Genomic DNA, 16349 nt, shown 5'->3' on the forward strand with positions numbered 1-16349 from the left:
GGTAAAACTATCCCCATGTTAGCCTGGAGAGTGAGGCTGCTTCTACACTGCAGACATAATGCAATTTAACACCACTTTAACTGCCATGCTCAATGCTATCGAATTCTGGGATTTCTAGTATTGTGAAATGTTTAGCATTATCTCTCAGCAAACTCTACTATCACAACAAGCTACAAATCCCAGGATTCCATAGGATGGAGCTATGACAGTTGAAGCAGTGTCGAAGTTTGTTATGCCTACTCATATGGCCAGGCATTCCTTGGCAGCTGTGACAAATATTTTTGGACCCTATATAAGCCATCATATATTAGCCATCCTTTAAAGACAGCTGGCAAAGAATACTACCATTTAACTGCTGACAGTCCTATCCACTTCTGCAAGTTTTTTGAGGTTAGGAGGAGAGGGATGCTAGCCTTTGGCTTACCCCTTTCCTTCTTTTAGTTTCACTTTGCTGGCTTTAATAATTGTTCTAGCTGTTGACGGAGCTGGTTGGTTTTTGGTTCTGGGCCTCATTAAGATAAGTAGAAAAAAGAAGGGAAAATATATAAATAAAGGATATGCCTGGTTTAGGTCAGAGGCTGCGTTCCCCGAAAGCTAAGAGGGACTCACTTTGCCAAAAGGAGATGGAAGCCAGGAGACCAATAACGGAGAAACAGAAGGTTGGCTTCATCTGAAATTGGAAGGAAGAAAACAGAAGAAGAGAAACAACACTTCAGATGGGTTTGCATGGATACAAACACACTTTTTCAGATGGAGTATAGGTTTATACAGTTGGCCCTCCATAACCATGGATTTTTGATCCACAGATTGAAGCATCCATGGCTTGCAATCATTTTAAAAATATATACATTCCAAAAAGCAAACTTTGATTTTGGCATTTTATATCAGGGATCTCATTTTACCATGTCATTGCATTTAATTTGCTATTTGATGTTCTTTTGTTGTCTGTTTTATTGAATCATTTCCTGTATTGCTATGTCTTTTATATGTATTATCTGACTAGAGAGGCAGGCTAGCTCCAACAGGCCTCTCTAGTAGAAGATTAACCATCCATTATGAAGCCAGGCCCTCCCTCCAGTCCATCTGCCTTGGTCCAGGCCTTGGAGGTAGAGGGGAACTGCTGGACCTCTTACCCTTTCCCTCCACCACTCCCTTCTCCTTCTGTGTCATGTCTTTTTAGATTGTAAGCCCGAGGGCAGGGATCCGTCTAACTAAAAAGATTGCATGTACAGCACTGGGTAAATTTACAGCGCTTTATAAATAAAGATTAATAATAATAATAATAATAATAATAATAATAATAATAATAATAATTTAATAGGACTTGAGCATTAATAGGATTTAGGGACCCACAGAGGGTTCTGGAACCAAACCCTAGTGGATACCAAGGGTCCACTGTATTAAAACTTCATGGCATGGCAGTTGAAGTGGTATCAAAGTGCACTATTTCTGCAGTGTACATGAGTCCTAAGCAATGGGGAAGGAACTGAGCATGGCACTGTCATTGCTAGCTAACTGTGACTTGAGTTGGGCAAAAGCATAGCAGGGCATTGGGGAGGTTTATGAACAGTGGTTCCAGAGCAAGGGATCCCTGATCACTGAAAAAGAATCCTCAAATTCAGCATTTTCATCACAAAACATTCACCAAGAATGGTCCATTACAAGCTAGAAAGGAAAGCAGGGCAAGACTTATTCTCATAGAATCATAAAGCTGGAAGGCATCCCAGATTCTGCTAGTTCAATGTACTATCAATGTAGAAAATGAAGAGGTAAAACATCTCTAGCCACCTAAAAAGCTCTTCTGAACAAGAACCCAGCGCTGTCTGAAGAAGCCCTTTCCACTGTTAGAGAGGTCTTACCACAAAGAAGTTCATCTTCAGTTGTAATTGTCTTTATTGTAATCTAAACCCAGTGGCTTTGGTCATTCCATCTGGAGCAGGAGAAAACAAGCTCACTCCATCTTCAGGTCATATCATATCATCTTATCTCTCAGCCTTTTCTTCTCTGGGCTGAACTCCCTCCACTGTTCCTCGTAAAGCTTTGTTTCCAGGCCTAAAGCAAAGCAAAACTTATTTATGTTAAATTAGCCTTTTCAAGAACTATGTGGTCCAGCCAAATCTTGGCAGCTTGCAATTGTCCTCTGGAACACAGAGACCTTTTCTCAGAAACAACAATTTCTGCATAATGAACATGCGATGGAGAGATACCTATTAATATTTCAAAGGCTGTGATGGTCAAGAATTCGAACCAGAGATCTCAACAAACTGGAATGAATGGGCAAGTTAATTTTACACTGCACTATACAGGAGAGAGAAAGCAAGAGTATCATGATATGGATAATTAGTTTATGCCTTCACTGGAAGTCTCTGTTCATTTTTGGAAAACAAATAGAATGAATGAAACAACTACTGCAAACGAAAATAAGGAGGAAAAACACAGAGGGATAGGGCCCAAACAGATAGGCCAAAATAAAGCTGCTTCAGGTGACTTTGGAGGTATGCTGTTTAAATGACACATGCATCTTAAGAGGACAGAAGCTGGACCAAAGCTGTGCTCCAGTCCTTATGCATGGCTTCTGGCCTGTTAGGATGCATGCATAAATGGGGTTGCCCGGTTGCCGAGCAGGGGAGCCCCACAGCACGCCGCCCATCTCTTCCGGCTCGGGTGGCCCCATTAGCCCTGGCGCAGGGCTGCTTGAGCCGTGATTGGCTCATTTGGGGGGCAGGAGCAGGGCACCGCGGGTGGAAGTGCCTCCCGATTGGGTGGCGTCATTGATAGGCACCACCTGGGATTGGCTGGGAGGCCTGGAGGTAGGTCTTTTGCCCTATCTCGGCCTCCCATTGGTTCACAGGCCTATAAAAGGCCACGAGGTGCCTGAGTTGGCGCCATTCTGAGCTCGCCACCACGCCGCCCTCCCACCTTCCGCGGTAGGCCCTGGGCATTTTGCGGCAGTTTGCCTGCAAGGGGCAGAGGGCTGGCAGACTGCAGGGCCAGCGGTCGCAGCCTGGACAGTGAGTTGCCCCCCTTGCCCCTTTTTGCAGGGCACTCGAGCAGCGCTCCTGCAAGGGGGTCGCCTCCTCTCCTGGGGGCCCAGGCACGCAGGCACAGAGCAGAGCACCACAAGCTATGTGCCCTGCCTGGGTTTTGTTTTTTCTTTTGTCCCGCTTGTCCCTACCGGCAGCCATTAGGCTAGACACACACACACACACACACACACACACACACACACACACACATATATAAACTCAGGTCTTGCTTTGCTGGCACCATGCCACAAAAATGTAACAGTGCTCAGGAATAGCCTCTCCCCCCAGCAACTAGGGGCCGATCAGGCCAGCCCAGGAAGTCTTGGTCTGACTTGGCCCCTCGCCAAAAGCAAAAGAGACCCTCAGAGGCTCCAACACACAACCCCCCCCCCCAACCCAAGAGATGGCAATCTCGGCCAGCAAACCCAGCTTCAGCTCCAACGAAGGATGATGCTATGGTGGTCATGCATTAGTCCATCGCAGAGCTAATCAAGGAGTTCCGAGAGAGCAGGAGCCAGATCCAAGCTCAGGCTAAAAAGAAAAAGCACTTGTGTCATGAGTCTTCATTGAGCAGCTCCAGCAAAGCCAGTACATCTTCCAAGGGCTCCAGTTCTTCGTCAAGCTCCTCCGACAGCTCCGTAGTGCCAGTGCCTCCTACTTCACCTCCAATGGCCTCAAAGAAAAAACATTACAAAAGCAATCATGGCAAGGAAGATTCAATTAATGTCCCTGCCTTGCCGCCTGGTGATGCTTCAGCCGTGGTTGGTGAGCGCTCATGTCCTAGTTCCACCAGGGAGCACTACTGGTTGGAAGGGGCGCTGGCCATCAGGCATGGAGTCCAACGTCCGGGACTTCAAGGGGTTTGAGTGGACCAGCAGGCTTCTAGTTTTCCCAAATTTTCTAAGGGTGAGAACTTGTCAGACATACACCTCCACAAAAAAGTCAGGAGGAAAATACTAAAAGAGTGTTTTGTGGATGATTTCACTCTCCTCAGGCCAAAGGGGGGGGGGAGGGGGGGCGGTGTTGTCCATCAAGAAGGATAAGATGGGCCCCCCAAAAAAAAGAATTCAAATAAATAGCAGGCATTTGTAGGGTAAAGTCAGAAAAGCTAAAGCACAGAATGAACTCAGTCTTGCTAGAGAAGTTAAGAACAACAAAAAGGGATTTTTTGGATCTGTCCGCAGCAAAAGGAAGAAGGAAACGGTAGGTTCACTTCGTGGAGAAGATGGCAAAATGCTAACAGAAGACAGAGAAAAGGCAGAATTACTCAAGACCTTCTTTGCCTCAGTCTTCTCATAAAAGGCAAAGGGAGCTCAACCAGTACAATATTATTATCACACAAGTTAAAACCACAGTTAAAAACATAAAATCAACAGTCATGGGGTCAGATGCTCTCGTTCCATACAGAAACAGTCTGTAATTCATAGACAGTCAGGTGGGTATGCATGTCGAAAAATCTCTGTCTTAACCGCCTTCCTGAAAGTTTCCAGGGATGTAGCAAGGCGGATCTCCTCTGGGAGTCCATTCCATAGTGTGTTCTCTTTATGTATCACCTGTCTGAGCCATAACCTGCTTTTCATGGTCTCCTCTTCAGGACAGGTAAATATTGCCTTCTTGACAACCCTAAAACTTTACTATTCCATACCTCGATTTCGGTTAGCTCTGAATGGGGTGTCCATTTGAATTGCTATGGTGTGCTTGGTTGCACTCGTGCTTATTTTCCAAAATAAAGCCTTCTTTATGCATCCAATATGGAGTTCTCACACAATTACACTGTTAAAAAATGGTCCTCAGGTTATTCAGCATCTCACAAGTGTTCTTTGATCTAAGCGATTCCCCAAATATTGAAGACCTTGACACAATTGGTGGGGACCCCCTCAGCCCTCCCCATCTTTTTGGGCAACACAGGTGTTCTGACTCTGAACGATGGTGTGTTCCCACCTTAAGAACGTCTTCCAGAAGAAAAACCCGGGGATCCAAAAGCAGCATAGAAATGATGTGCTCCCAGTACCTGGAAATCAGGTTCATGCCTGTCTAGAATGTGATGTTCTTCTGCTCTCCATGACCGGCACTAACTGGCATCGATGCTATTAGGTAGGTATTCAACTTTTTAATGCCCCATTAGGCTGTTTGGCCAAAGTGAAGGACATAATATCCTTGCTATAGGCCTTGTGCATTTTGGGTGGACTTTCTGGTTTCTGGACCATTGCCCATTCTAATTTCCAATTTAAAATATCAGAGCTGAGCTTTTCAGTTGGATGCTGGGCTGGATGCTTGCTGTTTGCTTCTGTCCCTCCTCACTTGTTAGTCCATCAAGGACCCAGAAGGATTCATAGAGAAGGAGGAAAGACTTTCCACATTCCAGATGCGCCCAGAAAGGACAATAGAATGGACAATGAAGTGAGTGAACTCTGCAGTTGGATCTCTTTGATTCTTCCAGTCATTTTAAGAATGGCTGGTGTGATGTAGTTGTTTAAGTGTAGGATGGCAATTCTGGAGACCCAGGTTCAAGTCACGGAAACCTACTGGGGTGAGACATATTCTTTCATCCTCAAGAGAAGGAGAAGGCCAACCTCCTCTCAACAAATCTTGCCAAGAAAATCCCATGATAAGTTCTCCTGAGGATCTCCATCGGTCAGGAATGACTTGAAGGCACACAATAGCAGCAAGAAGACCACCTAGCAACTTGGAAGGAGGGAGTCCACCATTTTAGTGATGAAATAACAATTAGCTGGAATGATAATAGTTAGTCTAAATTAGGATAGACTCACCTAATAGCTGAATGGTGAGTCAACACATCAAGAAATCCAACCAGGGTGACCAGACATCCTCTTTTTCCAGGGCATGCTCTTCATTCCAACCTTCTGTCCCAAAGGAATTTTGAAACGTTCTCTATTCTGAGCCTGACTAAGAAGCATGAATGTATATTTAAAGAGTGTTTTTAACTTTTATTTGGTAACACCTTCCATTTTTCTTGAATGTCCTAAATTTTGCAGTGCCTTGTCCTCCTTTGTGGTCAGGACATCTGGTCACTCTGAATCCAACTGAAGGAATGACTCCAGATCTTCTCAGGGTTAATGTCCCGATGTAGACCAAGTGCTGGAATGCTGTTAGTTGGTCCTAACCTGAGGAAAGCCACAGACTCAAGCGCAGAGTCAACACCCTACTTCTGTGCTCAAAAAATCCCTGTGTGAAAAGGCCCATGGAGGCAAAAAAATAATCCCATTGATTCAATAGGTCTACATAGTCAGGACTAACGGGAGGATTGAAGCCAGTGATGTTGGGTTTTGAAGTTTCCTTTGGTGGTGAGTCCAAAAGAAATAACATGTCCTAATTGCTATGTCTCTTTCTCTCACCATCTCTCTCTCTCTCAAGGTGTAGATGTGGACCAGTCTCCTGCTTCCACATTTTTGGTCTCCTGGTCATCATCTCTTTTGCAAAAGGTGAGTCTTTGTTGGATTCCTCAGAGTTCAGCCTGCTATTTGAGACAGCAAAATTGTCTTCTCATATTTTCACTCTGAGAACCAACATGATTTGACACTCTTAGTGCTGGAAAAGGCCTCAAAGGGGCCATTCCACACTGTAAAAACCGTGCCGTTTGACACCACTTTTAAGTGCTGTAGCTCCGTTTCATGGAATCCTGGGATTCATAGTTTAAGCCTCTCTGCCAGGGAGGGCTGCTGCCTCACAAAGCTACATATCCCAGGATTCTGTAGGATAGAGCCATGGCAGTTAAAGTGGTGGCAAACTGCATTATTTTTACAGTGTAGATGCACCCCAAGTTCTATTTTTAGTCCAGATTAGAGAAGGCCCACCAATGTATCAGGATTCACATTGCTTTGATGCATTATTCAGTAATTGAGTAAGCGAAAGGACAGGATTTAGTCCCTATGCATCCCAGGCTGTGAAAAGCATCCAGTCCCATTGACTTAAATCACCAGGGGGATTCTAGCCTTTCAGACATCAAGAAATACAAAGCCCAGCACTCCTCTCCATTTTGTAGAGCTGCTAAAAGCATTGCAGAACTGACGCAGTTTGACACCATTTTAAGTGCCGTGCCTCCATGCTATGGGATTCTAGGATTTGTAGTTTGGTGAGAGGGCTGTCAGAGGGCTCTGATGTCCCAACAACTACAAACCCCAGGATTCCATAGGATGGAGCCATAGCAGTTAAAGTAGTGGAGTCTCCTTCCTTGGAGGTCTTTAAGCAGAGGCTGGATGGCCAGCTGTTGGGGATGCTTTGATTGAGAGTTCCTGCATGGCAGAATGGGGTTGGGCTGGATCAGGGCCCTTGGGGTCTCTTCCAGTTCTATGATTCTATGATTCTATGAAAGTGGTGTCAAACTGCATTAATTCTGCAATGCAGGTGCAGCCTCCTCAAGGGCAATAATATGCCACTTTATTCTGCTTTGGTCGGGCCTTACCTGGAATAATGCTGTGTCCAGTTCTGGGCAACACAGTTCAAGAAGGATGTTGAGAAGCTATGGCGTGTCCAGAGAAGGGCAACCAAAATGGTGGAAGGTCTGGAAACCACCAAGTCCTATGAGTAGTGGCTTAGGGAGATGGGGATGTTTAGCTTGGAGAAGAGAAGGTTAAGAGGTGATATGATAGTCCTGTTGAAATATTTGAAGGGATTTCACATTGAGGATGGATCAAACTTGTTTTCTGCTGCTCCAGAGAATTGGAGCAATGGATGCAAACTACAGGAAAAGAGATTCCACCATAATATGAAGAAGAACCTCCTGACAGTAAGAGCTGTTCAACAATGGAAGAAGCTCCCTTGGAGAGTGGTGGAGTCTCCTTCTTTGGAGGCTTTTCAGCAGAAGCTGGGTGACCACCATCTGTCAGGGGGGTGCTTTGACTGGGTTCCTGCATGGCAGAATGGGGTTGGACTGGATGGCCTTTGAGGTTTCTTTCAGATCTATGATTCAGTGTTTCTGAGAGTTGAAGTCCAATCATAGCTAGAGGGAGTCCTCACAATTCCTACCCGTACTTGAGCCATTGACTAAAGCCCTCACTATACTTTGCTTTCTGAACTGTAGGTATACAAGCACTAAAATGCCCACGTAACTGGCTTCGGATTGATGACTATTGCTATGGACTCTTCTCAGAAAGTATGACATGGGCAGATGCGGAGGTAAGATGGTCTTTTCAGAGATAATAGGGTGACTAATCCCAAAGCAAAAAAATAAGAGAGAGAGAGAGAGAGAACCCAGCATTTCCCTCCTTGCCTTTGAGATACCAGGCTAAGGCTGCATCTGCATTGCAGAAATAATGCAGTTTGACACTGCTAAAGATAAAAGTCTGCACTGAGATATGAAGGATCAGATACACAAATAGAAGATAAATCTCTTGCAGATAAATGTGATTGTTTTTATTACAGAAAAGAGGGGCATAAATAAACATTTTATTAATTATCATTATTAAAAGGATGAGGAAGATGTGTTTGTCTGGACATGACCACTTGTCAGTTTTGCAAAAGGTTTGGATGTTGGATTATAACTCTAGAGACCCATGTTCAAATCCCCACTTGGTTATAGAAATCCACTGGGTAAACCTGGAAAAGTCACACTTTCTTAGCCTTGGAGGATGGCAATGACACCCCCCCCCCCATAACAAATCTTGCCAAGAAAACTCCATGATAGGTTTGTTTTAAGGTTGCCATAAATCAGAAACAACTTAAAGGCATGCAACAACAACAACAGGGCTCTGGCATTTGAAGATTTTTAACATCCAAATGCCATTGCATGAATATGCAATAAGATATGGGTTGGAATCTGCTTGATAACATATGGATGCCTTACTCGATGTTATATGGGTATCTGCTGGGTTTTGGTGGACCCCCCATAGATACCAAAACCCATGGCTGCTCAAGTCCCATTATACAAAGCAGTGTAGCAAAATGGTGTTCCTTATGTAAAATGGCAAAACCAAGGTTTGTTTTTTGGATTTTTTCGGGGGGGGGGGGATATTTTCAAACCACGGATGATTGTATCTATGGATGAAGAATCTGTGGATATAAAGGCCAACTGTATCATGTTTTGGAAAGTGTGCAAGGAGTTATTGAGTACCCTCCTGTCCTCATGCAAAACCTCCCTCTGCTAGCTGTCAAATGGCACCAGTTGTTACATTGCTTTTAAAAATACCATCAGTACCATGCAGTCCCCCCCCCAAGCTCTGGGGGAAAAGAGCAGTGGAGAGGGAAGGATGGATTGCACCTGTTATTGAGCTCTGGTGGCGCAGTGGTGAAATGCCAATGCTGCAGCCACAAGACTGTGAGTTAGATCCCAGATAGGTCTCCAAGGTCCACTCAACCTTCCCTCCTTTTGTAGGTCAGTGATATGGTTACCCAGCTTTTGGGGGGCAACTGGCTTATAGATTGTAAACCACTTAGGGAGTGTTGAGTTCACTGATAAATGGTAAATGCTATTGTCATCATCATCATCGTCATCATGGTGGAAATGAATACACTGAGCCCTTGATATCCATTGGGATTTGGTTCTAGGAACACCTCCCCCCTGTAGATATCAAAAGCTATGGATACTCAAGTCTCATTTGGCACAATGGCATAGTAAACTGCTGTCCCTTAGACAAAATGGCAGCATCAAGCTTTATTTTTTGGATTTGTGTGTGTGTGTGTGTGGGGGGGGGGATATTTTCAAGTTGTGGGTGGTTAAATCTGTGGATAAGAGAATCTGTGGATAGAAAGGGCTGACCTATTTTGGATGGGGTGCAAGGGTCTGTTTAGTATCCTCTTATGCTCACCCAAACCTCCCCATGCCAGCTGTCAAAGTGCTACAGTATTAAATGCCTGTGGAAGGGGAGTAGGAGGCGAGAGAGGAGGAAGGACCACCTCCGGTTCCGGATTAGAAGAGAAAGGACAGCCTTCTTCCTCTTCCTCTGTCTGGAGAACTGTGGTAGAGATGGAAGGCGGTCCCTGATGCTCTGCTGTCTCTCTCCCTCCTCATCATCCAGAGTCACATCCCAAGTAAAATCTCTTTCTCTTGAACCCATTCAGACTGCCTGCCAACATTTCCGCCCGGACAGCCATCTCGTCTCCATATCAGCTGAGCGAGAGGGAAATATGATAAGCCGCTTCATTCTCACTAAGTCTAAAAGATGTGAAGGGGTCTGGATAGGATTGCAGGACACCACAGGGGTGAGTGCCCAGCCTTTGGCTTTCTCCTTTCCGGTGGACACACTGTTCCGGTGGACAAGGAGATGCAAAGCACAGATTCTCGGGTATAAAAACTGGGAGGAGGCAGAAAGAAAGATGAGAGCGAGTGAGGCCATATGGTCATCATCTTTAAATATGTGAAGGGATCTCATGGAGAAGAAGGGGGGGAGTTTATTTTCTACTGCTTTAGAGGCTCAAATTGCAAGGCAAGTGATGTCACTGAAACCTTAAGAACAACTTCTTGACTACAAGAGTTGTTTGAGAGTGGAAGGGACTGCTTTAGAAGGCTTGGTGAAGAGAAGACTGAGAGGTGATGTGATTGTCATCTTTAAATATCTGAAGGGATGGCATGTAGAAGATGAAGCAAACTTGTTTTTCACTGCCCCAGATATCAGAACAGATACATGGATCTGAATTACAAGAAAAGAGATCCAACCTAGACCTTAAGAAGGAATTTCTGATGGGTCAACATGGTGTAGGGGCTGACCATAAGGCAGTAGTTCTCAACCTTCCTAATGCCACAACCCTTTAATACAGTTCCTCATGTTGTGGTGACCCCCAACTTTAAAGTTGGGCCCTAAGACTATCAGAAATATGTGTTTTCTGGTGGTCTTAGGCAACTCCTGTGAAAGGTTTGTTTGACCCCCAAAGGGGTTGTGACCCACAGATTGAGCACCGTTGCCATAAGGCATGTTGTGTTTTTCACAGGGGTACATTTGTTGATCAGCTGGGAGATCTACCTGGGGAGAGATGACAGCTTATTTTGTGTGATGGAGAACTTCACCTAAAAGATGGAAATTCCTTTTGCTCTTTCTGCAGACTGGACATTGGAAGTGGTCAGATATGTCATCAGTGATCTATCTGGGTTGGGCTCCTGGACGACCTCTTCCAAAGCTTACAAAGGATATCTGTGTTCACTTGGCAGTGACATTTGGTGAGGAGGAGCTCAGACAGGATGCATTCAGCATGGAGTGATAAGTAGATTTCTCTCCCCATCCCCATCTTACTCCTCCCCCCAATGGGACTCAAGATCATCTATAAGATCAAAAGGATTGCATATAAAAATACCTATTCAGGGGTAGCTATGTTGACTGTGTAGCAGCAAAATACAAACTACACAAAAGAGCGACTCCTTGATAGGACAGCCGAAATGCACAAAACACATCCTGCACACTTTCAAAGCTCCACTGGTTTCTTCATCAGGCCAAAGATGTTTTAGAAAACCATTCAGGAAAAGAAATGTGATAATGGTAGAGTCCCCAGCCTTAGATTTTGCACCAGGAGTTGTTTCTGTTGTAACTGAGTTATTCTGGAGGAAAAGGCCACTTTCCTTCTTCTTAGACATGTGGCGACAAGGGAGAAAGGGCAATAAAAGACAGGTAATAAAATTCAACATCATTAGCAGCACAAAAGTAACTTCCCTTGGCCTCCAGGTTGTCCTTGTCCTGTGCAAAGCTAACTGCTCCTTTCTTAGGGAGAGAACAAATTGATTTCTGAAGATGTTTCTGTTACGTCTGGAAAAAACATTTGGGTACTGTATAGGGCCAGCCTGGTGTAGCAGTTTAAGTGTTGGACTAGTGCATTGGGAGACCAGGGTTTACATCCTGACCTGGCTCTGGAAAAACATTGGGTGATCTTGGGCAAGTCACACTCTCTCAGCCTCAAGGGATGGCAATGGCAAACCCCCTCCTTGGTAAAGTTTGCCAAGAAAACTCCGTGATAGTTTTGCCTCGGGGTCACCATAAGTCGAAAATGACTCAAAGGCTCACACATGACAACAACAAATTGAAAACATGCCAATTGTAGTCTAAATGAAAAAGGGTTACCTTTGTTGGACATAAAAAGCTGAAAGAGTTAAGTGCCAGTCTATCAGCTTCCTAGTAATGTTTCCTGTTACGGTAAAATTTGTAAGCTTATCGCACGGCACTTGGAGGAACGGAAACGGAACGGGGGGAAACGTGTGTTAACCGCATGTGAGAACGCTACTGATGCCGCTGGGAGTCCCCAAGCCATTTCCCAGCTGTTCCATGGCAGCCAATTTTGCAGACTGGTTCAGAATTGTCCTTCAAAATCAGCTGCCAGGAACAGCTGGAGAACGGCGGCATCGGCAGCATTCTCCCGTGCGGTAAGACACATTTTCAATATAATAATAATAATAATAATGAAACTTTTATTTGTACCCCACTTTTCTGTAAAACAACAGTCAAAGAGGCTAACATAGTTAAAAGATCCAACATACAATACTTAGTATATATGATATTACAAAATCTCCTCCCTTAAAATAGAATTACACACATTAGAATTAACATTAATTTTTAAAATAAGCTATTAGCAACAATATAAGCTCTGAAGGTAGCATGATACAAGATCTGAAGAAGTGATCCTTCTATAGCTGAGTGCTTTTATTCAGGAAAGGCCTGCTGGAAGAGATCCGTCCTGACAGCTTTTTAAAAGCTATCTCAGCTGGCAATTGGATGGATCTCACCTGGAAGGCTGTTCCACAGTCTGGGAGTGGTTGCAGAAGAGGTCCTCTGGGAGGCTGCAGTTAATCTGGTCTTTAAAGGCTGCAATAAATCCCTCCCAGAAGACCAGGGGTGGATTATATGGAAGTAGGAGATCCCCATTCTGTTCCGGTTCCTCCAAGAGCTGTGCGATAAGCTTATTGGTCTTACCTCACCTGGAGTAGTGTGTCCTGCTGTCGGCACCACAAGTCGGTACACATGCGTGATATTGACTCCTGACCACCAAATACCTACAGCCTCCTCAATGAAAACTGAAGGTGATCTCAAGGGCCCCAATTTCCCTCCAGTCCTGACCTCCAATGTACTGTATTGCAATTAAGAAAAGAAAGTGTGGGGAAAACACAGCGTTCATCTTACTTTGTGGATGTATTTCAGATTTTGCCAAATGGCATGATGCTCCGTGTTCAGCAAAGATGAGGTACATGTGCATGATGAGAGCACTGTGAAAGCTCAAGTTCAGGTCAGCCTGCAAGGAATGCTGAACTATTAGGAAATCAAGATGTCTGTATTTCTGCATGACGGGGGCTTGGACTACAACTCTGTGATTTTATGAAGACGTTACCTCCCTGGTCTCCTGGATCCAAATCCCTGATTTGCACCAGTGTTTCTACAGATAAAATAACATTTTAAAAAACCCTGCCTTTTAGAGCTATCTGCCCAATCCCCAGTTACCAAAGATGAATGCATTTCTGCCCTTTCATGTTTGTTCAAAGGGCCTTCTCCAGAGGTTTCTTTTATTGTTTCATGACAATAAATTGTTCACATTAAGAGATATATCCTCTTGGATCTTTTTTCTTGCCGAAATAGGCAGGCTTCACCCAACCTTACACATGGAACAGACGTCGTGTGATCCACTGGACTCTCATCACAAGCCCATTGAATGTAACAGAAACATATTTTCATGATTTTTCATGGACGTCATCCCATTGACTCTGAGAAGTAATCAGTTTTTAATGGAAACTGGCATCATGCTGGTGGCCTAGGCTACATCTGTACTGCAGAAATAATGCACGTTGACCACACTTTAACTGACATGGCTCAATGCTATGGAAGCATGGGATTTGTGGCACAAGCGCTCTTTGACAGGGAAGTCTAACTATCTCACAGAAATGCAGTCCCCACAATTCCATAGCACTGAGTCATGGCAGTTAAAGTGGTGTCAAGGGGCATTATTTCTGCATTGCAGAGGCAACCTTACAAAGGTGCGCTCTCACTCACGCCTGCCGAAGTAATGGTTTGGCCATTACAGAATTCTCTGCTCAGCTTGCACAATGATCAGGCTTTTCCCCAACCCAACTACCAAGCATCTTCCCTCTCAATCCCTCCCACAAACCCACTTTTAAGCTGCTGCAGTCACTCCAAATGCCAATTAACTAACCATTTGAAAACAGGGGAGTAGCAGAAAAGCATCCAACTAAGAATGTTATCAGACAAGGGAAATTGGAAGTATAATCCATTGGCAATCCGAACGCAATCATGGGGTTTCACGTTATTGCGTGATAGACTATCACATGCAAATTCAGGCAATTGCATGCTATTTTCTGGCAATGGGAAGCTAGTTTGAACGCAATTCGCATTCATGTAAATTTGAAATTAAGCGAAATTCCTCCCCTGTGATAAAGTCCTACGTTCCTAACAGATGAATGCACAGCAGTGTCTCCGGCAGCATCACAGGGAGGTGTGAGGCTGCAGGCCACACCAGGTGACACCCCAGAATGGGGTGACACTCCAGAATGGGGGTGACGCTCCAGAATGGGGGTGATGCTCCAGAATGGGGGTGACATCCAGTAGGCCCCCTGCCCTGTTAGGATGGTTCTAATTAAGGGAATTTTAATTAGCTCAATGGGCAGAGAGGGGGGCCCTTACAATACCCCACAAAATTGCTTTCCGAATTTGTATACCAAGAGACCGAATTATCCGTAAGAAATAGTGCAGAGACAGGCTTCCTCAATTAACATCTAATTTTATTAAAAGGGAAAAATCACACAGCAACACAGACATACACACACTCTCATTCGAGGCTCAGGAAATCAGGGGTTAGAATGGGACAGGCTGAGGCATCACTAGTGTTATACTTACTCCAGTAGGCATCCCTGGGGATCCAATGCAGTGGGATGCAGATGGGACTCAGTTATGGGAGTGAATGACTGGGCCAGGAGCCAGATCAGAGTTCAGGAGGACAGAGCTTTGCCCTGAAATACAGGAGCAATCCTGCCAAGACTCAGGAGAAGATCCTACCTAGGGAGAACTTGGAGTTTAAAAGAGCAATGAAAAGCTCAAACCACCAACTCGCACTTAAGCCCACCAGGGATTCAGATCTCCATGGGGAATCCATTTGCATTCCAGTTTTTGTGGTTGTTTTGTGTGTGGCACATTGTGTTGATGAGCAAGATTGCAAAGACCTTGGGAACATTAAAGGCCATCTCCCAATCTTTTAAACACGATTAAGGAATTCAGTGCCATAAGGAAATTTCTCAGTGTTCCTGAGGTCCAGAAGCAGCTAAGATAAGCTTGCTAACTTCCTAAAATGAAGCAACACAAACCCAGTCCTAAATGAGGATATTTTCAAACCACTGGCTTTGTCGGTTGGTTTCTATATTTAAAAAAGTGGAAGGAGCCTTGCCACATCTTTAATACTTACTCAGTTCAGCAGAAGCATGTGTTGAGTCCACATTTCTTCTCCCACTGAAAAGTGCAAACTTGGATCTCAAGAAGAGAAGTGGAATCCCCAAATGTTTATGGTGAAATCAAATCAGTTTCAAAGATCTCCTGAGAGGTCCTTTTTAAAACAGATGTGGACTTTGCAAGGCAGAATTTAAGGAGATTTAAAGGAATCATTTTTGGTTTAAGAAAGGCTGCTGTCAATATTACTCTAAAAATCATCACACTTGTGTTCGTCTGTTTCAGACTGAAAAGATGGAAGGAGTCTTGCAGTATCATTAATACTTCTTTATTTCCCTATAAGCTTTTGTGATTTTCCGGTTCTCTTGTTCAGATGCAAGAAGAAAACTTGTCTTGGAAGAAGGGGAGTCCACAAAAGCATAGCCCAAAATAAAACAGGTGGCTCTATAGGTGTCATAACGCTCAGTCCTTCTGGTTTTATTACTGCAATAGCAATAGCAAGCACATTTCTATTCCACTTATCAGTGCACTTAAGCACTCCCCAAGTGGTTTACAAAGTGTAAGCTAATCCAACACGCTGGATACTCATTTTAGCAGCATTCGGAAGGATGCCAGGTTGAGTCGACCCTGAGTCCCTGGCTGGTATTGAACTCACAACCTTGTGGTTTGTGAGTGAATGGTTGCAATATAGGCATTTAACCACTGTGTCACCAGAACTTTTTAATAACCAAAGACCTTGCAACACATTGGCTAGGATCCTGATGGTATCCTTTACACTTGCAGTTGTACTGTGGTTGGGCAATAGAGGTATTCAATTCATGGTTGCACAAGTTGGGTTACAAAAATGTAAACACTTCCAATCTTAGTTCTAGCTGGGGCAGAACTGTTACATCTGTGAGATTTTACTCACCATCCAACAACTGATGGAATGGACCTACTCTAGGTAGGAATAACCATCAGGATTCCAGCCTTGCAGCAGTACATATTTCGATGTTGTGCAACT

At 44.4% G+C, this 16349-nt stretch overlaps 1 long non-coding RNA gene across 1 annotated transcript; it reads left to right on the forward strand.

The window, feature by feature from the left end:
* Window positions 1–9943: 9943 nt before the first annotated feature.
* Window positions 9944–13479, forward strand: LOC121932228. Its single transcript, XR_006104288.1, has 3 exons — window positions 9944–10184; window positions 11022–11136; window positions 13100–13479. It is a non-coding gene; the product is annotated as an uncharacterized LOC121932228 (long non-coding RNA).
* The last annotated feature ends 2870 nt before the right edge of the window (window positions 13480–16349 follow it).

The sequence above is a fragment of the Sceloporus undulatus genome, chromosome 5, assembly GCF_019175285.1.
Source record: "Sceloporus undulatus isolate JIND9_A2432 ecotype Alabama chromosome 5, SceUnd_v1.1, whole genome shotgun sequence".
In the NCBI taxonomy this organism is placed as follows: Eukaryota; Metazoa; Chordata; class Lepidosauria; order Squamata; family Phrynosomatidae; genus Sceloporus; species Sceloporus undulatus.